At 38.4% G+C, this 23,852-nt stretch overlaps 1 long non-coding RNA gene across 1 annotated transcript in view; it reads right to left on the reverse strand.

Annotated features, from left to right (window-relative positions):
• LOC120324411 overlaps positions 1-23,852 on the reverse strand; it is a 57,951-nt gene that overhangs the window by 31,947 nt on the left and 2,152 nt on the right. The window lies entirely within an intron of this gene.

Raw genomic sequence — 23,852 nt, forward strand, 5'->3', positions numbered from 1 at the left:
CTGGGGATGTTCAATGATGGAAACTCTAATGAGCAATCAGGCTGGCCTACAAAACTGTTGGCGATATCATAGCTGCCCAAAAAATTGCATGTTACTGTATTGAGCATGTCCCCTTGTATAGTCACTAAATGTCCTCCCACACACTGCACAACCAGAGGCTCCTCTTAAGTGAAGGGAATAATAGCAGTAAAATATATATTTTTCATATGTCAAAATAGGATTTTACATTGAGATAAGTAACTGAAGAAGCATAGCTTATTTTTATCTCAGTATGCATAATTACAGTCAGATATATAAATTGTCATCATGCTACTGGTGAGGAGGGGAAGAATACAAGGGGTTTTTTTGCAGAGAGAAAGGAATGATTTTCTTTGGTTTTACCATCTACTAGTTATCTCAAAATCAATATTCTTATGCGAGAAAAAAAAATAAACAAAACAAAAATAAATTCTCCATTTTATGGTGAAAACATAGCTTCTAATCTCCACAGTATGAAGGTAATGATGGAAACACTAACAGTCCTTTGAGAGTAATTTATTCCTGGAATAGAATAGCCTCTGCCAGCAAAATTACATTCAAAAGTAACAGTATTAGAAAATCCCAATGACAGGAACTATTTAGCAAATTACACAGCTAAGAAGAATTTTCTGACTAATTTTGTTCCCCCAGTTAAAAACATGCTAAAAGGTCAAATTCCCCAAATGGAAAGATCACTTGGCCCAGATTTTAAAATACAGAACTGTTGTTTCTGATAGTATTTAAACCAACACAAAGGCATAAACCACATAAGAAGAGGACTATGATTATTTGGAATCATTTTGGAAAACTAGAGCAATAGCAACACTGCAGTTCAAAATGTCTGAAGTAGCACCAGCTCAAAGTGGGCCTCCACACAGTCCAGTTCTGCAGAGTTACACCCAAGAACCAGCACAGCTGCATCCATTCAGCGACTTAAGAGGTCCTGTGAGATCCCCTATAGGACCACTCTAATCCACCTTCATATTTTCCACTTCCAGCCCCGTCTCTTTTAACTCAAGCATCTTTTTGCTACCCCCACCACCACCACTTTCTCCATCTTCTTTAGCATGGTGTGGACAGGTGCTTTGCACTCAGTATAAATCAGCTCCAAAACCAGACAGACCCTGGAGTCACTTGGGCCTCACAACTTTAAATTATGCCTAAATTCCATTTTAAACCCAAGCCAGGGTCACCGCCTGTCCTGTTTCACTCCTCTATTGTATCACCCCAACAACAGCTGGTAGATGCGCTTTGAGCGGCTTGTCTTTTGGCACCTAGTAGATAACTCCCTTTCCTTGTATGAGGGATTGCTCTAATCCTTCCCTTTTTTTTTTATTCTGTGCAGGATATTAGGTGAGCCTTGCAGATACCACCTGAACTGACCAGGACATTGTTAATACCCAAAGAACAGAAATTCCAGTTCTGAAATTAAGCAAAGTCTCAAAGTGACCTACTGTAAACCCATTTATATCACACCCTGAATTGAAGGCACATGAATTTGTCAAATGAGGTATCAAGTAAAGCAGCACGGCTGCAGCTACTGCATTTCTAAAATGTTTCAATAAATCTGCAGTGTTCCCTTAAACTTCTAAGCATCTCAAAACCCCTGTGCAATTTTCTTTTTCTACATTCACAACATGTTATAGAGACAATCAAAAATAAATTACTCTTCCTTGAGATGATGGACACTTGGCAACAACACCTAGAGTTTCTCACGGCAAGTTTAAGAGCAGACAGACAATACAGACTGCTTGAGAATATATAAGCTATAGACAAATGTAAAGTGGCCAAGGGGAGCCAAAACCCTGACGCATCTAAATTTTAATGAACTAGTTCAATCAGCAAATCCTGGAAATTCAAGATTCACCCAATAAACCCAGACTCCAGGCCTCAGATTGCATTCACTGACCAGACATTTTAAGAGGCCTTAGTAACATCTTACTGGGGGAGCCTGGCCATTTCCCCCCCCCCCCCTTTTTTTTTTTTGTAGGGAATAAGTAAATCACAAACACCATAGGCCAACCAGAGCCACATATGTTTTATGTACATAAATAATCATAAGAAACAAAACACAGAGGACCATTTTGCATTATTGTAATTGCAGTTGATAGACTCCAGAAGAACAGGAATATGACACATCAAAAAAAAAGATGAATATGCAAGCTTAAACTATGCACTTGATGTGAGCTTCATAATTACGCACTCTGAGTCTCTTGGAGAGCTACAGGCCATCAGCCAAGAGCTACATAACTCATTTGGCAGCAAACAGGTAAGAAAAAAGCCCATCGAAATCCATCATAATCTTTTTTTTTAAGGAATGACTTCAAGGTACTTTGGAAATGGCTTTAAGTCCCCTGTCTGCCATAGCTAAGCCACCTTACAGCCTTGACCACAGTTACCATAACAAGAAGCATCAAGGAAGAATCTTTTCTGCCATGTTGAGCAGGCATGTTCCTGACTTCACCTCATTAAAAAGTCTTTTCTTCACCCCCTCACTAATTCCTCACTACAACACCAAGTAAGTCTATTTTTACCACAGGGGGAAGTGTCAAGAGAGACTGTCAAGGGTGGTGTATCACAGAGCTGACCTACCACAATTTTACATACATTTAATAAAACAATTATCTTCAAAGCTCTTTGTTTTCTTAAAATAGAAGACTACAACCAGGAAGCAAAATTAATTAAGTTGGAAAATGCCTTTGTTGGTGAGAAAGAAGATAGTAGGTTTGCTGCTGCCAGGATGGGGAAAAAATAAATGCTGAAAAGCGGAGCAGTTTCTTTTTGTTGTTATTTGAAATTTAAGTGAGAAATTCTTGTTTGCTATTTTTTAACACTCCATGGCAACATTTCAAAGCTGCTGGTAAATGTTTCAAAATCCATTTGAATAAAGTAATGCAGATCTAAATTTAGCCTTTTGTTGTTTTGATCCTGTCGACCTATTTTGTTGCAAATGTTTCTCCAGCATCATTCAAGTCTGCATCTGTGGTCCTACTCATTTATCTTGCTTTGAAACAAAAAATCCACTTTTGGCAAATGGGCAACCAAAGTTTTGCAGTTTTGATCTTGTAAAGAACTACACAGGCAACTCTATTGACACAGAAGTTTTCAGTGTTGCACTGATCATGTCCATGAGTCAAATGCAGAGGGACAGACTGTGACCTCATATTCAAGAACTGAACTGAAGGAAAAGTACAAGAAAGGTCTTGCCAAAGCAAGTCCTCTCCACACCACCATAGCAGGACAAGTGCCAGTATTATAGAAAGCCTCATAACCTTTTCCATCTGTAATCCTTACTGTCAAAATTCCCAGGAGAAAGTGCGAGAACTAGGCTGAGTCCTTGGTGTCCACAGAAGTCAGGGTCATACAGCCATCTGTCATTACCAGAGTCCTGTAGACATCTTGATGATGTCAGGTTCAAATAAACCTGTCCTACAGAAACATCATTATTACCTTAATGTTTTGCCGCTTTCCTAAGCACACACAATTTACAAATACTACACGTAGCATTTTCATACGTATAACGCACAGGTTATGGGTAAAAAGCAAACCGCGTTTCTGCAAGTGCACAGTGGGGAAATAAATCCTTGAGCTCTCTTTCTTTTGGTCTCCAATATTCCTAGCTCTGCTCTCACTATCCCAAAAACTCTCCTGCTCTTAATTTTCCACTACACTCTCAGCATACAGGTATTGGGGAAGCGGAAATCGGATGCAGAATTTGTTTTCAGTTTCTGCCGAAGAGTTGAGATTCAAGAGAGATGCACAAAGCCCACATTACTATACTTTGTATTGTGCAGGAGCAAATGCAGTCTCATGTTTGACTGGAACGGTGAGGTAGCTGCCATCACACCATGTAGCAGAGACACACACCACCACCTCCAGCAGTAACACAAGAAGCTGATAGAAACCCAGTAAACTGACACCTTCATAGAGAAGTAATTACAGAGGAGGCAGAGACTTACCAAAATGATTTTAATACTGTAATGTTAGCAATATACACCATGGCATAGCACACCTTTTCCAACAGACAGTGGCTGAGTGCCATCATTATCACATACCTTTATCTTTCTAAAAAAATATAGGAAAGGTTGGCTTTCCACTCCAGCAAAACATTTGAATTTAAACAGCTGTGTAATTTCTTAGTCTTTAATCTGGCTTTGGGCAACATTTGAAAACGAAAAGATCAGAACTATAAATCTGGATGTCACAACAAAATGTTCATCTATAAACAACAACCTGACAAGTCTGACAGACTAGTCTGGTAACTATGGCAAAATGAGAAATTAAATCTCTGTGCAGGTTATTTGCAGAACTGGCTGCATGAAACTTGTCTCAATGGTGTCTTTATATGTTTACTTGCACATGCATACATAACTGTAGATATAAAATCACAAATCAACAAGTCTATCAACTATATTCTCAGTCACAAGAATCCAGTGAGTGGTGTCATTTTTGATAAACCACCAGCAGTGCAGAGAAAAGTAACTTCAGTTTAAATAAAGTGAAAATCTTGCTCAGACTTTTCTTTATGCTTCTCCAAGTTTGGAGATAATTATTCCCAGCAAGAGAAGAATTTTTTTTTTTTTTTGCTTTCTCCTTTTAATAGATAAAAAAGCCTAGAATATAGATTGTATTGAAATATTTTTATGTATACTGAAACATCTTTTTCCATACTCTGAACATACAATCGGAACCGCGCAGCCTCAGAAATGTTCCAGCTTGCCAAATTCCAGGGTGCAAGTTGTAACACTGGTGCACTGAAGCTATACTGCCCTATGCTACAGAGATAGCGTGAATAGCTTCAGTACTGGCTGTTTCCTGTGTCACACCACAGCAACATCCACTCATGACTATTGCTATTAATAAAAGCTTAAAAAGCATCAGTTAAATCACTCACTGTTGCAGTTGCATGGTCATAGGTGCTGCAGTCTTCTACATTTATTCTGAAAGACATTTTAAAAATTTATGTTGGCAGATTTCTTAGCTTCAGACACTGCCTCTGCCCTTCTGATTCTCCAGTAGCAATTACAATAGCTTTTCAAACAAACTGGTAATTACTGGACCAAAAATATAGCACAAGAGTCCTATGGAGATCAATGCACTACCCAAATGTGTCAAATTTAGCAGGAATGGTGCCATATGAATGTTCATGTGTCTTCACATTGATCAACTAGAATTCTCACAGGGTCTTGAAGGATCGTGTTTCATTTTCACAGAAAATATCCCTAATTCTTTGCTTTTCAAGGGCTGTTGGGATTGTGAGGGGAGATGTAGGATGAGGACGAAGGAAAGAAGGGTAGTGTGTATGCAAGGAGATGACTTCAATTTTGTCCCAGTGAACATTCAGAGCCCTCAGGGGGAGCTTAAATATATCCATGACTTGGATTTGAGTTTTCTCCAAATAGTTATCAGTTGTTCCTGATGATTTCTTTGTAATAAATTAAATAAAATAAATAACAAAAATAATAAAATAATAATATAACCATGTTTTATTAATGAGACTTTAGATATGAGTCCAATTCTTCACTTTTCCAGAAAAGCCAGATACAGAAGAAACAAAACTCACCAACTCTAATCTGTAGCTTGGTAACACCTTTTAAAAACCACATTTTGGGTAAGTTATTTGCAATATGGTCAGGTACATCTCAAAATCTGCTGATCTCCATTTAGATTTTGAGTGTTTTACCTCAAGTACCTACTAAACAAGCTCAAAACTGTTTTTCTCTTTTCCAGTTCAATATTAAGTGTACTTATCAGCTATTGCTGCACAGGTATCTTTAGAAATATGTTCCTAGTTTATTTCCCCATATCACATCAGGATGCACACACTTACGGTGGATTCTAGTGCATCTGCCAAAGGCTCACAATGACACAGATCTTTGAAGCAGAAAACATGTGCCGTGCATTTAAAAACCTTACTCAGCTCTATTTATTATTGCTAGATTAATGAATAATAACACCCGGTTTGTGTGTTTCATTATGAAATATAATATGCCCACACAGACCTAATCATACAGTCCATCGAGTAAGCAAAATTCAGAGGAAGACAATAAAGGTTGACATTAGAGCATGACAATAGCATAAGAACCACAGGGAACTTCCCCGTGAATTTCAAGCCCTCTTGGTAACTGTGTTAGTACCGAAGATGAAAGTATACTGGATCCCAAACCTTTGAAGGTCAGATTTTCTAACCACTACCCAGACCCAACAGTGTAAGTTCTTCCACTCATTTCAGGAGTACCTAAAAAACTGTAAAAAATACTGCTCTATTTAAATACGAGTGTCCAAGTCTCACCCACAGAGATTTCATCCACATGTGTGAGAAGATAAGATTTCTTACATGATGAAGGCAATAAGCAGAGAAAGAACATAAAGGTCAGAGAGATCCATGGGTTGAGGTCAATGGAAAAGACTGCTCGCTAAGACTGCAGCAAATCATGATAGAAGCAGCCACAGACTGTTTTCCAAGCAGCTCAAGCAGGAACTCTACATAGGGCCACCTTCCTGATGCAGAAGCTGCGGTACAACCTCAGTCCCCTGGTTTTAGGAGACCCAGAGCCACCACTCCTCAGCCATGCTAGGACTCCAGTACACCTGAGCACACTCCGTAGCACCTTTAGGCACTGTTGTCTTCCACTGTTCAAATGCTCCTCCACTGTTCAAATCCTCCTCAAACTATCACCTCTGAGGCTGACCCTCTTACTATTCTACATGGAAATTGTGTTCAAAAGCAAATTTTATGATACCTATTGAAGAAAAAAAAAAAGCCTTATTACAAGGCCTGATTCCTCTTCTGTTCTGAGCTTTACAATGGCTTACGATGGCTACGGGTCAGGTCCTTTAACACATTCATCTGACCATTACTATCCCTAGAAGAAGCCATCAGCTTTAATGGCTTTGGTGTGGATGAAGCTGCAGTGCTACTTTATGACTATTTGCGAGTATCATTTCTCATCACCAGTACCAGTATTACACACCATATGCTTTTGCTCAGAGCAAGGCAGAAGATAGCACATGGTTTCAGACTGCATTGAGCACACAGCATGTTGTATAGCACTTCCTACACCACCAATGTGTACTCTAAACCATAGTTTCCTGCTAGAAATATTTCTTTTCACCAACTTGCAACAGACAGGAGCAATCAGACTCCAACTCAGGGTTCAAGAGACTATCTGAAGAAATGAGGAAAGCCTCACCACGGTTTCCTGCAGCTGTCATTGCAAGAATAGACTCGCCTCATAAAGTCAGCATGGTAACTATCATTTTCTTTTGAGGTCTAGTGATAGCAGCTTTCTTGTGTAACATTTTCAGACTCTTGCACCAGCCATATCTTTGCTATTTCAACAGCATCAGCAAAAAAAATTTTGTATGCAGTCCTGTTCTGCCAGCTCTAAAAGATGGATTCGTTTGCTCATTCAGACTCACTAAACTAGCTAAACGTTGGCATTACCTTAGAAAATACCCTCCAATTATTAGGCAGCCCCAAGAAAATGAGCATTAGATTTCCACAAATCTATCTGTATTCTGAAAAAGCCTGTGGTTTCTAATGCAAGGCTGGGGGATCCAGTGACATACAGTTTGCAAGGTCAGGGTACATATACTAAGTTATGAACCATTATCTAATGAGTCTATACAGTTCTGCCTTTCCTCTTAAATGTCAGAACCTCAGACAAAGGGAAGAGACTACATAATGTATCTGAAAAGAGTAAAATATCCTTCATTCTTGCTCTAAATCTGCAGATATTTAGAAGAGATCAAGAGATGAGAAAGTCAGTATCCCTAAAAACATTATGGGAGAGTCCATGAGGCAGCAACTGTGTTCCAGAAAACTGTCTCTGACAGCACATACACCACCACAAACAAAACACCATGTTTCATTACCAACCATTTTACTTCCAGCACTTGATACCTTCATGAGTTGGAATACCACAGGGATCATTCTCATGGCAAATTTACCTTTAACCTTAATACAAAGCTGTGCAGAAAAAAAAGTGACAGAATTTTGCTGCAGGCACTATAACTAAGCAACTTTGCTCTGCATAGATAGAAAATGGGGAAATATTGCAGAAGCTCAAGCGACATGGTTTGATTTGTGAAAGATTCAGATGTTTTACTTGGAGTCCATTTGAATGCATCATATAACATTCTCCAGTTCTTTTTGTCTGATATTTTATGTCTTTTCATTTCAAGACAGAACCAGCACATATGCACTGGTTTTTAACACATCTAGCCATTCCATCATGCCCCACATTTTCCTGGAAAACCAGCCTTGGCATCAATAAAGTTCCAGATTCAACAATAAATACTGCATGACAGATTGCATCCCATTTTCACTCAAATCATCATCAGGCCTCTACACAGAGCTAATTGTAGATGGCTGCTGCAAATATGTGCTTAGCAAATATATGCTTAGCAAAGGTATAATGTACATACAAATGAAGAATTGTGGTCAGACAATACTTCAAATTAAATTTGTTTGGCCCAGGTCAAAAATCAAAAATTTGTGACAATTCTCAGTCTATTTAAACTGCTTTCACACCAAATTTAAACAGAATTACAGTTGGTTTGACATCGTAGTAGGTTTATAAAGAGGCAACACATAAATAACAAAGTTGTAGATATAGATATTTTTCTCAAGTTAACCCCTAAAGGCAACTGACAATATATATAAGTAATTTTAAGAAGTAACGAACTAATTTTTCATCCATTTGGCCTTGAAAGAAAGCATTCTATTAACACTTTGTGTGCCTGTTTCCCTGCATGTAATGCCATTGATTTTCTCAACTGAAAACATCCTTGGAGTGGCCAGTGAGTCATCATACATAGGAGGCATCAGCTGTAACCTGTGAAAAGTACCAAATTATGTTTGGAGCCAAATGCACATGAAGCAGTACTTTTTCTAGAGTTTGGCTGTGTTGCACTACTACTCGAAAAGGATGGGCAACTGGTTACAGATGAATAAAAAAATTAGCTTGCAATTAGTCTTCAAAAATCATTGAGATTATTCCACCAGCCCAAGGCAAGATGAACTCTACATGTGTCTTTCCTTCCTGAAGGTTATCTAACCCATTGGAATTTCTATTACTTGATGTCCGTTAGAGCTTCTCCAGGCAATTTATACCAGTTCTTTACCATTTGTCTATCTTTACCAGTAGAAAAGCTGACCTGAGCCTTTCTTGTGCTAGTTTGTGCCTTTTAGCTTCCTCTCCTAGCTACCAGGGACATGGTTACCAGATTGATCCCTTCCTCTTTGCAGCTGCTTGATACATACTTCAAATCCGTAATTTCCTCTTTCATGTAGGTTAAGAAAATCTGATTTCAATATTCCATGCAGATGTTTTGTCAATCCCTTAAACCTCTATTTTAGTTCTTCTACCCAACTGATTATACCTGTCACAAAAGCTTAAACCCAGGAGGGTCATGTGAGATCAGAAGGTTCGTTTTATGCAGCTTGAAAAGTTATGACTTTTTATAACCTTCTGAAGTACTTGCCTTTTTTCTACTTGCAGTCACAAAACGCTCTTGATTCCTGTTCAGCTGCTTAGCCATGACAGTACTAGATTCTTTTCAATTAAAAACTACCTTCATTATTCTCTGTCCTGTGTCTGTACTGTTGCCTATTCACATCCTCCTCCTCTGCATTTACTACTGCTGAAATACATCCCATTTCTTCAGAATTTTTCTTCATTTTTCTCTTCAAGTTTTGGACATTCCTCAGCAGGTTCAGTTTGGGTGTTACCTACACCCAAATGCATCATCCAGATTGTGCAAATTTTCAACAAAACCAAGCTTCAGAGGTAACTCCACTGAGCCCTGCTCAGGAGCACACTTTTATGACAAAGGATCATTGCTAACATCCTCATTCCAATTAGTTTGTCACTGCCTGAAAGGATCTCTTCTTCTGTTTCCCTCACTTCATTATGAGGGTGTCATATAAATCAGTCATAACTCCAGCAAATTCAAGTCTTAAAGTATTTGAAGTTATGTAATACCTTTCAGCTCTTTTCAGCCTTCCCTCCCAAAGTCACCCCCCAAGGAAAAACTGGAGCCTCTGAAATTGGACTTGTTACCAGAAGCAGCATGAACTTGAGCTTGTGGTTACACTTTAAGCAACAATACTGCCCAAGTAATCTTAAACCATCTCTGCTCTCGGCTGCTCATTCACACCTCCACGCTGCTTAGAAATGTGTGATGCTGCGTGCATCACACCTGTGTGTGGCAAACAGAATCAGAAAACCAAACAACCCAAATGCCTGTGCAAGCACAGAGAAGAGGCAACATTAAGGTTAGTGCTGAAAAAAAAAGAGGTTCATAAATTACACCAGTATTTTAATACAAACCTGAAAGTCAAACCTGAACTTCTGAGACAGAATTTCTTGTGATCTAGCTAGGTTACAGATTTCAAAGAGAAACCCAGAGTTGCTTAAACTGTACAAAGGTATTAACTTTGTCAAGAGCCAGAAAAGATAAGAATGGAAGCATCTTGTGGTGGTGATCACCACCTGCATGCTAGCAATTACTGACCTAAGACTCACGAGACCACAGCTGCAAGCAAATTCAGAGTTTCTTTCTATGTGCCAGTGAAGACCTGTGCACACTGCAAGTTGCAACCAGTGGGCCATGCTGAAGCATTAGGGATGTTAGTGTCTTCAGTCAGCATAGCTGATCCTAGACTGAAAAAAAGGTCAGCCTTTACAAAGTCACTGTGATTTTCATGAATCTGATCTCAAACCAAAATAACAGTTTCATATGTTACTTCCATTTCAAAAGAAAGTTGGAATCCTAAATTCACAAAGCATAAACAAGTCTTTCTTGGGTTGACATATGCTGGATTTCTGCAAAGTGAGATAAGTTTGCCATATATACTTCAGAATATAATAGATCTTTATGCATACCTTATTACCCATATAGCATGTACCTAGGACCCGATCCAGAATGCCATCCTCATGGTCAATGTAAGCACATTCCCTTTCAAGCATGGGGCAAAATCACAATTGAATTTAAAGTCAATGCCTAAAGAGGATGACAGTATTTGTTTCTTGTTAATGTGGTTGTCACCCTGTCACTGGATTAAATGGTAGATCTTTAAACATGCTGTCACATCAAACAGCAGTGACAGAAACATTAATTTGCCTTCTGCTATTTTGGACATGACAGCAACTACTTTTTAATCAAGTTTCCATTCATAATTGGGCTTCCAACATGTGAGTTCGATGTTCTCTATCTGATTATTTTAATGGTCCCTTGTACAAGCCAGTCAAGGTTATTATTACTTTTATTTCTGTGTGTGAAAAGGCAAAGAGTCATGAAATAGCTTACATTCCTAAAGCCTGTTGCCACTGGGCAGGAGTGTTCTGGATCATCAACACTGGCAACAATAGACAGTACTGTAAAAATAGCATGTACACACGCAGCACAACAGACCGGCTGGCCATCTTGGGACGAGAGAAATACAGATCTCATGCCCTCAGTAATAGTTGTCTGTGCCAGTTTAAATCTCCAACAGAGGAATTCAAATGAATGTTGATAAGTGCCCAAATAGACTCTACCTTCAGTGGTGGGATGAATCCTTATTATTATTGCCGGTTCTGTCTATAATAAAGACGGGAAGTCTTTTTAGTAACATATGGAAAATCATTATAGCCACAGTCCAAAAGTAATTGCTAGTGGGCAGTGTGCTGTCAACTCCTTTCAGTTTGTTGTTTCATCACTTCACCCATGACCTAGAGGAATAATTTCTCCTTCCCCAGCATAGCAGCAGTTTAGTTTCCATACCCATTAATGTTTGGTGCCTCTCAAAATTATAGTTCTCAGCAAATCCAAAAGCCATAAAATGTCTTAATGTCTGTGAAATTCTATGTCTTCCATGAACATTTAGTACTGAATTCTAAATTTATGCTAGATTTACTAAATTAAATGATACAACAGATTTAGCTTTTGAAAACATATTTGGAAGACAGAATATTCCATTTGCCATGAAAAAGCCCAGAAAGAAAAATCATGCTGTATTGGCAAAGAAAGATATGGGCAACATGATTAGAGAGCCCAATATACATAATCCAGCTTCAAATTTCCCAAAGTTAGTCATGCTTATATCCTCCATGAACAGGAGTCAGCTGCAAAGTTTACAGCCCTCATGAAATAAAGATCTGAATCTGGTGAATCAATTCAAAAACGTAATTAGAATTATTAAATCCTTCCCTTTTCCAGCCATCAAGGTTTTACCAGGTGTCAGTAAGACACAGAAGTGAATGGGGCTTAGCCATGACCATCACCAATCTGGGTATTCCCCTCCTGCCTGTACCCCTCCCCACTCAGCTTTGGATTGGCTGGATAATTTTAAGTTTAGACACTGGATAGAAATTTCAAAGATCAAGTTTAGTAAAATACTGTGGCTAAAAGATTTAACTTAGTGCTCTCCACTTGAGGAAATGCAGGCAGAAACCATCAGCAGCAAGTCCACTTGACATTTGGGCAGTCAACAAATACTCCCTTTTGAATCAATCTGGCACGGTAGTCTCTTGCTCAGTTGGGTTAACTAGGAGTACCTAGGAGCAGAGAAGACCCACAGGTGATGAACGATTGCATAGCCATAGCAAATGCTGTATCTTCTAAACCTGTTTCTCATCAATCAAATTTGCTAGCAAATCTGTAATTTAAAAATATGAAAAATTCAAACCGCCTTAAAACGCTATGGATTGAACAACTCTCTGAAACACGACAAATCAAAGTAACTTATTTTTATTTTTAATAAAGGAAATCTCTACTTAAAATCAAGACTGGAAGATTTTTACCTTTATTGTTCTTGAAAGACTTCCTCCAGTTCCAGACAGAAATAATTCAAGGAAGTCTTACATAAGAGATCTGATTAGGTGATCCCAACAGTCCTCTCTGTCTTCAAAACCTATGAATCTGTTTTCAGACAGAGCATAAAACCCAAGAAACTGGGTCTCAAAAAATTTACTTGAGGATTCTTATCAAAGAAAATTGGTTTGCATGTTTCTAAGTCAAAGCACATGCAGAAAAAAAGAAGAAAGATTTTAATAAAAAAATAAAAATTAAAGCGTGGAGATCAGTTCACATTCTGAGAAGATGGATGTATAGGCTTCCAAATTTTTCAAATAATCCACTTGGTTACCTTTGCTTCAAACCAGGCTACCATTCCCTTATGCCAGCATACCCCCCCACTTGTATCTGTCCCTTCCAGTGAACTTAGTATTCACCTACAGTCTGACCTGTTGTGCAGAAACTAAGACACTGTGATCTGTGTGTCAGTATTCACACATCATCTGTTATTTCAAAGGAGGAATAAATACTTCCTGCACATATGATCTCCAAAATCTAACCAGAACACGTAGTTACAGCAACCATTTTTGTTGAGAGGGGTAAGGTCAGAAAGAGAGTGCCTTGAACCTTCACTATTTCCTGATACTAATGCAATGGTTCAATATATTCACACACTATTGCTTTTTATGAAAGAAAAATGCTTTGCAAATGATGTTACTAATGCATGGAAAAACATGAGACAGATGAACCTTGTCCTTAGTATGCCTATTTGAGAAAAGGACAAAAGCTACTGTAAATACAGAGCTCAAGATGCCATTACAGTAAAAGGTCCAGGACTACTTCTTGGCAGTAATTTCCAATACCCTTATTATAGATGCAAGGATACACACCCCCATTTTTTATTTTTTTTTTCTTATTTTTAAAAAATTCTTCTTTGTCAAGCCATCTGACCTGCTTAGAACGGGAAAAAAAGGCTAAATAGAGCAAGATATTTTTAGCATTCCTGAAGGAGCTTCTTCCAAATGGCATTCATTATAGAGCTACGTGAAATCGTCTCTCTGGACACTCACTCGAGAATCTAGGACAAAGTGAACAACTTCAGCCACAGCCCACCCCAGAGAAACACTGCATTCCCTGCTCCAGCATGCTGTATTCAATTCAAATTGGTTTGTTCCTCAGCCAAGGGACATAGCAACATAATTTACTATTTCCCTTTTGAATATCCAATACAGAATAAATCTGATCTGCTGGGGAAGTGTTTTGACAGTCTAGGCTGAAAGCACATCATCTCTTTCCTGGAGCTTCCTTCCAAAGATTTAGCAGCTAATTTTACACCACTGTACCCATGAAGTCTTTAGAAAAGGCAGGTGGAAGGGAATTAAATGGTTTACGAAGCATAAACAACAACAGCAACAACAAAATATTCTAAAAACTGAGTCAACAGTGTATACTCATTATCCTTTTGCTGGAAAGCACCTGCAATATTCCATCTCAAAAGATAAGATTGTTCACTTGCAAATATCATTCTGATAACTTTTCTTCTATAACATCTAATCCCACTTTTTGCATTTTGAACCAAATCTGCACTTGTTAGTGGGAGGAAATAGAAATACAAACTGAATAGTATTGCCTAGCAATAGCATGACTCATCTTTCTCTGTCATCCTCTGTTTCTTTCAGGGTGGTAGTTTTTCTGTCTACCCAATATTTTAAAGGCACTGCTACATGGTGAACTGCACATGAGAAAAGTAACTTTTGGGTTCATATTGCCTACCTGTGGTCTTCCTCAACTCCCAGCCAGCTGCATGTAAATTACACATATTGGTATCACATGAAAAAGCAAAAATTTGCTTACTCAAATGTTGCACATCCAGCATATCTATATAGCATAGCAGATGCTCTTTATCATTAACAATAATTTCTTAGGCACTCACAGCTAAAAGCATGGACACATCACTCCAGAATTAATGACAAGAGAAACTCACTGTAGGACTTGTGGAAATTATGGGCAACTTAGGCGGGAATCTAGCACTGAAGCCCACTCCCTTCCTCTTTGGATCCCACCATGGCAGTTGTTCCCAACACCTGGGACTGTACAAGGGGGGCAGGAAAGAGGTAGAACCCACTTACCACTGCTCTCAGCCTCTCATGATTATTCAGGTGTAGGATGATGCCAATTCAGCATTCACTAATGCTGCTTCTCCAATCCTCAGTGAAATTTATTTAAGTAGAAGTTGGATGTTTAGTACCTTTCAGAATCTGCAACTAAGCTATTAGTCTACTTGCAGTTTTATCTCTGTGAATGTTTAGGTGGTTTACAGAAAGGGACTAGTTTTCAAGGGGGCAGATCTAGACAGGAATAGTTGTGCAAAGAAGAAAAACTCTTATATGGGTAACAAAAACAGCTGTGATGAGGGCACTTTAACAATGGCAGGTCAACTGTACTTCCCTTTTATTTCATATGACTCAGCTACCCATGTCTGACATTCACAGCACAGAGGTCTCACGTTGCTAAAATCTGGATAGGAAAAAAAGAACAAAAGCAGATATTTTATTCAGAGTCACACTAAAACTGTATTTCACTGCTTTTTTCCTGTGAGGGAAAGGAGGAGAAAACCAAGAGAGAATTATAATACTTAATTAGCATGTAACCCTGGAGGAGGGTGCAGTACTCAATGAATCCCTTCATGCACTGTGAAGGATGTATAAAATGCTGATTGGATCTTTCTCAGCCATTCATTTTATCAATCTGTAATACTGTTTGACTTCCATTGTAATTTATCCTTCCTTTTCTCCGTCATTTTCTATTTTTTCCTTATTTTCTTTCTATAATTCTCTATTCCTTCTTTATTTATTTCTCACATTTCAAAAGGGTTGAGAAATGGACTCATTTAGATACAGTTTAAAGTTTCTCACTTCTTATGTTTTCAGTACATACCTATGTATTTGATGACAAGTAGAGAAACTAGAAAGCCTCATGCCAACATTAAAGTCTGCCTCCAAAATCACCTGAAGGTGCAATAAAAGTCAAGGAACTGACTTTTGCCCCTTTTCTCTTTTTAAACTCTCCTGCTTTCAGCTGGTTCTGTTTGTGGAATGTACGAGCTTGTCCTGTGGCGCGTTGCATCCAGTGTAGCTCTGTCATTTCATGATCAAGCCCTGAATGTACACCCATAGGTGGAAGGAAGAGGTCTTTCTCAACCAAGTTAGTAGACTCATTTTGAAGTCCTGCATAACCCATATTTCCCATGCAGATGGTTTAAGCACATCTCCTATCTGTCTGCTATCAAAGCCCTTAAGCGGAGGGAAAACTGACACCTGCTAAATCGTCCCTTTCTGCACATATATCACTGCTTGAACAAAGTAAGCAGAAATGATAAAAGGACTTTTCAGCCACCATCTCTTAATCTAAGTTTATCCAGCACATTTCCTGGATTTTTTTTTTTTAATTGTTGTTTTGTTATTTTTTAAAGCTCTCAGCCAGTTTTAGCAAAGTTTATAAGCATGGACAAGGCCTCAGTACAACTCTGGGAGGAGATACTGTCGGGAAAAGTAAACTCAGCCTAGCCCAAAGTGATTATTTGTTAAATAAACAGAGAGCTTTATCATCCCATAGTTGGGTAAGAGCAATTTTTTCTTTTTGACTAGTTGTGAGGTTTTTCTAGTTCAAGCACAAACATAGTGGGAAGAATTTTTAGTCCAAAGGTTGTATAGTTTTCAAGGCTGCCTGACTCAACAGTAAGTGAGCTCATCCTCAGCCCTGTGACTAAAAATTGATTGGTGTCTAGTGAAATCCAAAATCCACAATTAGGTCCCAATACTCACTGGAGCACATCAGAAGAAATCAGTGTCAAAGATCACAATTTAGACAAAAAGTGAGGCAGGAAACCATCCAAGTTAGCCAACAGAAACTGCTAAAAACGAAGTAATGCTGAACAAGATGATCACCTGTAAAGGGGATTCAGAGTCCTGAAACTCCTCCAGCCAGTAGGAAACTACACCTGGCTTTTATCACAAACTACAGTTGATCCCATCATTATCACAGCCAAATACAGATGAAACTTTCTTCCTCCTACCACAAAAGGTTAACAGTGAAAATATGCTTAAACCTTTTAAGATACTTAAGGGGAGAAGGAATATTAAACAGAACACTTTAAAACTATTTAGGCAAGATTTAATTATAGTCAGGGGGGACTGATGGAGTTTTATTGAGAAAGCTTCAGCAATTTCAAATGTCTTCAAAAGATAATAAAAAATGCAAAGCCTCCAGGTGAGAAAAGAGATCTAGGGAGTAGGAAAGTAACAGCATTGAAGGACATGAGGAACTATGGCCTGTTAGAATCTATCTCTGTACCATATAGGTCATGAAAAAATTTGTAAGCAGATCTACAACTGTCATATCTCAAGTCCCAAACTGAAAAAGCCACCAGAAACCCTGCAAGTAATATAACTGTACATATCAGACCATTTCCAAATGTTATATTTTCACTTATTCAGGTAGGAGGCCAGCTGTGGACCACTCGGAAACTGTTGCACCGAACACCAGCACATACCACAACCTGAAAGTATGCAATGGAGTAAGAAACATTGGCACAGACTTGCCAAGAAGAAATGAAGAAATGTTAATCTAAATTCTTCTGTTGACTGAGTACTGGGATATGCCCCTAAGAAGATCACAGTGTATGCATGGACCTTATGTACACCCACACAAACATTGGCTTTTATGAGATCTTAATTGAGGCCATTATTATTCTCATAAACAGATTAGGGAAATAATTATGAGACAGACACAAAACTGGTTGGGAATAAAAGAGCCACTACTACAAGAAATGTGAGCCAAACCAAGTTGCAGAGAAGCTGCTCAGCTAAAGCCCTAATACCCCCTTGCCAATCAACCTGGACTAATTCAAAGGAAGTAGTTGCCTTACCCTAGACTGTAGTGAGCAGGAGCAAAACAGCATCTGCCATATATTTGGGAACTCTGTGTATGTGATATCTCCAAGTTGAATGTAAAGGTTGTGAGGTTCTACATTTGAGCATTGTAAATCCTGCCCAAATTCCTGCATGCTGAGTCTTTGGTCATTAGCTCCTCCTGTCTCAGGGGCTGAAGCATCCGGCTGGGTTACAGTTTCTCCTAGATGGTTTTGTTGATTTTTGGTGTTTTGTGGGTTGTTGTTGTTTGTTTGTTTTTTAAGTCTCCTTAAATATTTATTGGATTCAGGACTATAACATATGTGCTTTTAAATGTGCTTTTAAATGTTAAAAAAATTTAAATTTTTTAAATTGTTTGTAATCAAATAAAAGTTTAGTTTTAAGAACAGATACTCAGGTGATGATCCTGAAACAGCTTCTGCAATAACTTAGGATGAAACAGTTTTAGGGAGGGGTAAAAATTATCCTGTGATCAGGTACTCTTTTTTACTTTATTTCAAGGAACCACAGAAAGCTTACACACTTATTTCCAAATTAACATTTTAAATCATTCTTTACTGTTCCTTACCTCAACATTATGTATGTAAGTATGAAATAAAGCAAAATATATATATATATATATATATCTTTTGCATTCTGAGTTATATTTGAACTCTAGTTATCCCAAGTAAAGCTACAGATCATACTTGATTGCTATGCAGTACTATATATGTTATTATGGCAACTCAGGAGTTATGGATACAACATTAGTATCTATCAGCTGTCAGAGCTTCTGCAGATCCTGCTAAAATCCAGGAGTGTCTCCAGTTCCCTCAGCTTTGCAAAAGAGAGCACACGCATCTGGCAATGTGTGCGCTGCATATACTAAGTTCATGGCCAAGCCCAGCATTCTTTAAACAGGAAATTCCTAGGGGCCAAATCTCAAAGCTGTTATTCAGCCCTATGCTGTGCCAAGAGTCTTTTCAATTCCAGCACAGTCCTACAAACCAAAACAAGAGTTATCTCCCACGAAATTCAGGGTTCAGCTCAATGACTTAGATTACTTATTTTCCTTAAGTGAGGGCTGGTCCTGGATTTGATCCTCTACTACTAAGACAAAGAGGATTAGTCATTTGGGACTAACATAGACAACTAGAATGAAAGTTTACACACAATAGTCTTTTTCTTTCCCTATTTCACCATAAGGTCTCAAGCAATCCAGTATGGCACAGCTTTGAGCAAAAAGCAAAGCAGAGAAATATACTAGGTGGGAAAGAGTACATACATCTAAGACTATGTCTTGGGGTAAAATCTTTTAAGCCTACTGTGTCTTGTAGCTGACAATCCCAGAAACTCTGATGTTGACCATATCCCAGTGTGCTATGTCTCATACCTCCTCTATTACAGTTATTATTTTCTATAACAATTGTGCAGATTACTCACCAATCTGGACGTCAGAGGGGTGAGAGTAGTGGATTTCAAAATAGACTTTTATCTCCTAGCTGACAGACTGTTGAAGCACTAATAGTAATCCATAAGCCATAGCAACAATGACATGCTGATAGCAGAACCAAATTTGTACACAAAACATGAATGATGGTTGTTTGATAATAAATGTTTTTCACGGCAAATGTTTCACAGATTTCAAAACACAAGGGAGCCAATGCTAAACAACTGCATTAAAATCCAACCTCCTAACTACATAAAAGACTAATTTTGAATCAATCTTGCAGAGTCTTCCTATCTCCAGAAAAAAAGCAATTCACTACTCATTCATTATTTTATTTATTATGGTTAGAAAACAAGAGATAGTGCCATTTCTCATGTAAGTAGTTACAGAGAGGCTCCTAGACGGTAAAACTACAGAGCCAGTCTCTCTTCTGATAAAAAATTCATACAATCCCCTGCAGATCATAGACCTGCATGGGCTACAGTGTGGCAAAGACATGAGTGGCCACCAAAAATCTAGAATGAGCTGTAAAAAAAGTAATATTCAAAGGTTACTCATAGAGCTTATAAAGACATAATTCAAAAATACTATTACTGACTTGAGAATTAGAAAGACATTTTCATTCTTTCTACCTTCCGAGGATGACATTGTATAGAATTTTGAGAGCATTTATTGTCATAGAAGCATGAGTAGGTTTGTGTTTAGCCATTAATCTCTTAAAACCTCCAGCAAATTGTTAGGAAGCTGAATATTAGCAATTGCATTCAGTGCAGCAAACCGTATCACTACTCAGTTCAGACACCTGAAGTGACACCAAGGTTAAACATGCCCAGAGAACAAGGTGGTGCTGTGGGTAGCTTAAACTCCACTCCACTCCATATCATCACCAAAAGAATTGGGAAATCCAGTAACAATTACACAGAGAGGGAAATGGTGACACTCTGAGCTTTGAATTAATACAACGGACCAGTGGGGTCTGTAGCAGCTGTGTGCTACATGCACATTCTCATACAGCCCTTATCAGCTACTTTCATTTCCAGGTAGCAGGAGGCCAAATACCCTGAGGTGTGAAGACAGCATGGAAACTGAGGGGGGGGGGGGCAGGAAAGAGGGAAAGACATTGACATCCATCATCCTGCAAAGAGATAAAAGCAAGACTACCTCTGCAGCTTTGTTTTTCTGCAGTCCACCTACAGTGAAGGCTTTGTGCTCCAGTTTCAGGGTCTTTCTTCTCTGGGCCTCTTCTGCTCCAGCCCTCCTTTATTTTCCACTCCATTCCCACCACCATTGTGGTTTTGAGTAAAAGGCAAACAATTTCTATTCTTGTTGTTTTCTTGTCCTGCATTCTTCTAGCATATTCACCTCCTCAGTTCTTGATAGAGCTCTGATTTATTGGAGCAGCAGCTGCTCTTGACTGCTTGTATTAAATAGGAAACACTAGGGACTCCAATTCTAAGCACAAGGTTCAAAGAATCCATTTTTGCCTCTAATCTTCAAATTTTATGCATTAGGGCCCATGATACAAATTTAACTGTACTTCTATGCAGTTATTTTCCTTGCAATTTTCAAAATCCCTTTCAAATATCCCCATACAGAAAAATCAGTAATAAAATCAGTTCCCTCTAAAAGAGCACTTAACCACAGATGCATCACAATGACTGTGAATAAACTTCAGGTGCAAACTTCATTTTAGTTCTCTTAACTATAACTTACCTAAATCTAGACGACTTTTAGACTTTATACTGAAGATGCCTTCCAACTCAGAAGAGTTCAAATAGATTAGCTCAGTTGGTTAGAGCCCGATACTAATAACACCAAGGTTGAGGGTTTGATTCCTATATGGGCCATTCACTTAAGACTTGTGAGCCCCTTCCAACTCAGAATATTCTATGATTCTGGGATGTTGTTGGCCTGTCTGACACATAGCTATAGCCTGAGAGAGTGTAGCAAAGTTCATTGAATTTCCAACAGGAAAGTTTTCTTGTAGAGTAACAAAAGTATACAAGGACTCATAAAAGCATCAAGTCTAGCTTTTTGCTTTCTGTCAGGTCCTCTAAGCTGTGCTACACCTTTGCATTGGAAATTTTATGTGTTTCCTTATCTATTACATTGTAGCTGATGGTTCCATAAAATAATAATGTAATTTCTTGTGGGAAAAGTTTTTCTTCAAGCATAATCAGAGATTGTTACCACAGTTTTACATGCAGCTTTTGGATTTTTCAGCACATGTTAAGGGAGAGGCTTGGAAGCTTGAAGCGATATTGCATATTGTTGCCAGTCAAATTAGAAGTGGCAGAGAGGTTTTCATGACATTTTGCAGAAAGTGCAAGAGCACATCAGACTTAGGAGGTTCTAGTATACATATATTGTAGTAAAGTATTTGCCAGCATCAGATTAGATTCGTATTTTAATTGCAGAGACACCTAATTCACCTCAGTCTGAATTGGAGTGGCCTTCTGCCTATTCAAGGAATTAATAGTCCAGTGGATTTGCATAGAAGAGAAAAGGAAAATCCAGTAGACTCTGAGAATCAAAAGAGATCGGACCCAAAAGCTGGCAGTCTTAGCCCCAAACCTGTCTACGAGAAAACATGAACCAGATCCCCAAAAATATAATGCTGCTCAAAGAATGTACCCTGTCTAAATCCCCCTTTTTACTGGGCTTAGTCTCCTGCGCTTTGGAGAAAGACCAGAGAACCCAAAACACACACATCAAATTATAACTTACTGCAGGGAAGTTTTTCTTTCCTGACCCCATAGATGACAAGTGAAATCCCCAAAGCATGGCATTATTAACCAAGCATACTTTTCTCTTCTTTTTTTCTTCTTTAATAAGCACCAGCAGGAGACATCTTTGCATTGGACGTGATAGGAAGTTAAGGTTCAAAGTCAGACCACTCAGGAACAGACGTTTCCTAGTGGAAAGCTATGCATGAGGATTGAGATTCTCAAAGGAGCCAAATGATCATTGGGTGCCCTTCCATGATAAATTGTAACATTGTAATCATCATTAGTAATGCTACAAACCCAGACTCCTAATTGTACAAACTTGAGTTAAAGCTGTCTTTGTTCCAGGATCCTGAACTCCATCATTACAAAAAAGCCTCATGAAACTCTGAAGAGGGCAATTTCTCAGGTGGAAAGCACCCCGTCGCCACGTTCCAGTCTGATAAGTAATGGTAACCAGTCATCCTTGCTTCTAAAAATGTTTCTTCAAACACAGTCTACCCCTGAATTTTAAATTAATTTTAATTGTGGTAAAATACAATTTTAACTGCTATTCTGTTTTGAAGATCATGTGATCTCCAAAAAGTAGTGCACAGTGATGAAATTTCCAATTAAAAATTGTTCAGTACATGACCTAATTTATAACAAGGTTATTTGTAGACTCTCAAATTCATCCCCTATTCAGTGAGTGGATGCAACATTTTGGAATAAGATGTTATAAATAAAAGTTGAATCCCTACATGAAGTACAAAATTGAAATCAACATTGACCACAGATCTGAGATCAGCTCTCAATAACAAGATCTGAGATCAGCTCTCAATAACACAACAGCTGCAGACTGTGGTTATCATCATGTCATCTAGAGCATTTTTGCAGATGCTTCATTGCAACAAACTGGAAAATTTGATTTTTTTGTTTAATTATACTTTCAATTTTAGAGAATGTTATGGAGACAAAGTAATTTCTTACTATAATTTTACAATAACAAAATAGCCATTCAAAAACTGGCAGTTCCTGCAGGTCAAACATCAGTAATTACTTGGAAAAAATCATAATAGCCAGACACACAGATCTTCAGCATTTTAAGGCTCCTTTGCACAACTTAATTAGTGCAACAGGCACTTAAATCTGTCCTAAAGCTGACAATGCCTCAAGCATTTCCTTAAGAGAGGGCAGTGCAAGTTCAGCTGTGTCAGGCCACACCAGCTGCCTGGCACGCCAGTCTGGGCGCAGAGCAAAATAAAGGAAAAATACAGTGACTCCCACCCTTCACCAACAGGGAGTCTAAGCTGTACTAGGGTCAGGATAACCTGGCAGCTTCTGTGACTGAATAGAGTAGAAAGCAGACAGAAAGGCAGAGGGAAAAACAAGCAATCCCACTGAGCACTGCTGTGCAACACCCAGGAAAATGCCTTTTCTTTGGGCCGGTTGATATTGGTACCGTGCACCCTGCGCTAGTGGCAACAAGCTTTAAACCTGTTACCAAAACCACCCTATACCTTTAATGGGAAAAGCAATTATTGTATTTTTCCCATGTAAACACACATCCCACCTAGAGCAGAGGAACATCTGAAGCAGCAGACTGGATACCCTACACGTCCTTGCCTTGCCAGTCAGAAAAAGAATTTGTTTTGTAAGGGGAGAAACAAAAGACATTCCAAGTGATTTTTAAACTTTCTAAAAAGATCTGAACAAAATTAATTTACAGCCATAAAAATATATTACACTGCTAAATGTACGTATTGGACATTAAAAATGTAAGGCATTAAAGATATTCTCTAGCATTTTTAAGTCTAAATGAATACATTTCAAAGGATGGGAAAGAATACATTTTCCCAGGAGAAAACAAACAAACAAATGTTTACGACCTTTATGTTCCTATGAAATACAGGAAATTCAACTAAGCTGCATTTCTGAAAAGCAAAAATAAGTACTTTGAATGGATAGTTTTACAGTACTAGCTCC

The sequence above is a fragment of the Pipra filicauda genome, unplaced genomic scaffold, assembly GCF_003945595.2.
Source record: "Pipra filicauda isolate LSUMZ 115617 unplaced genomic scaffold, ASM394559v2 scaffold51_size4534324_pilon, whole genome shotgun sequence".
NCBI classification, from domain to species: Eukaryota; Metazoa; Chordata; class Aves; order Passeriformes; family Pipridae; genus Pipra; species Pipra filicauda.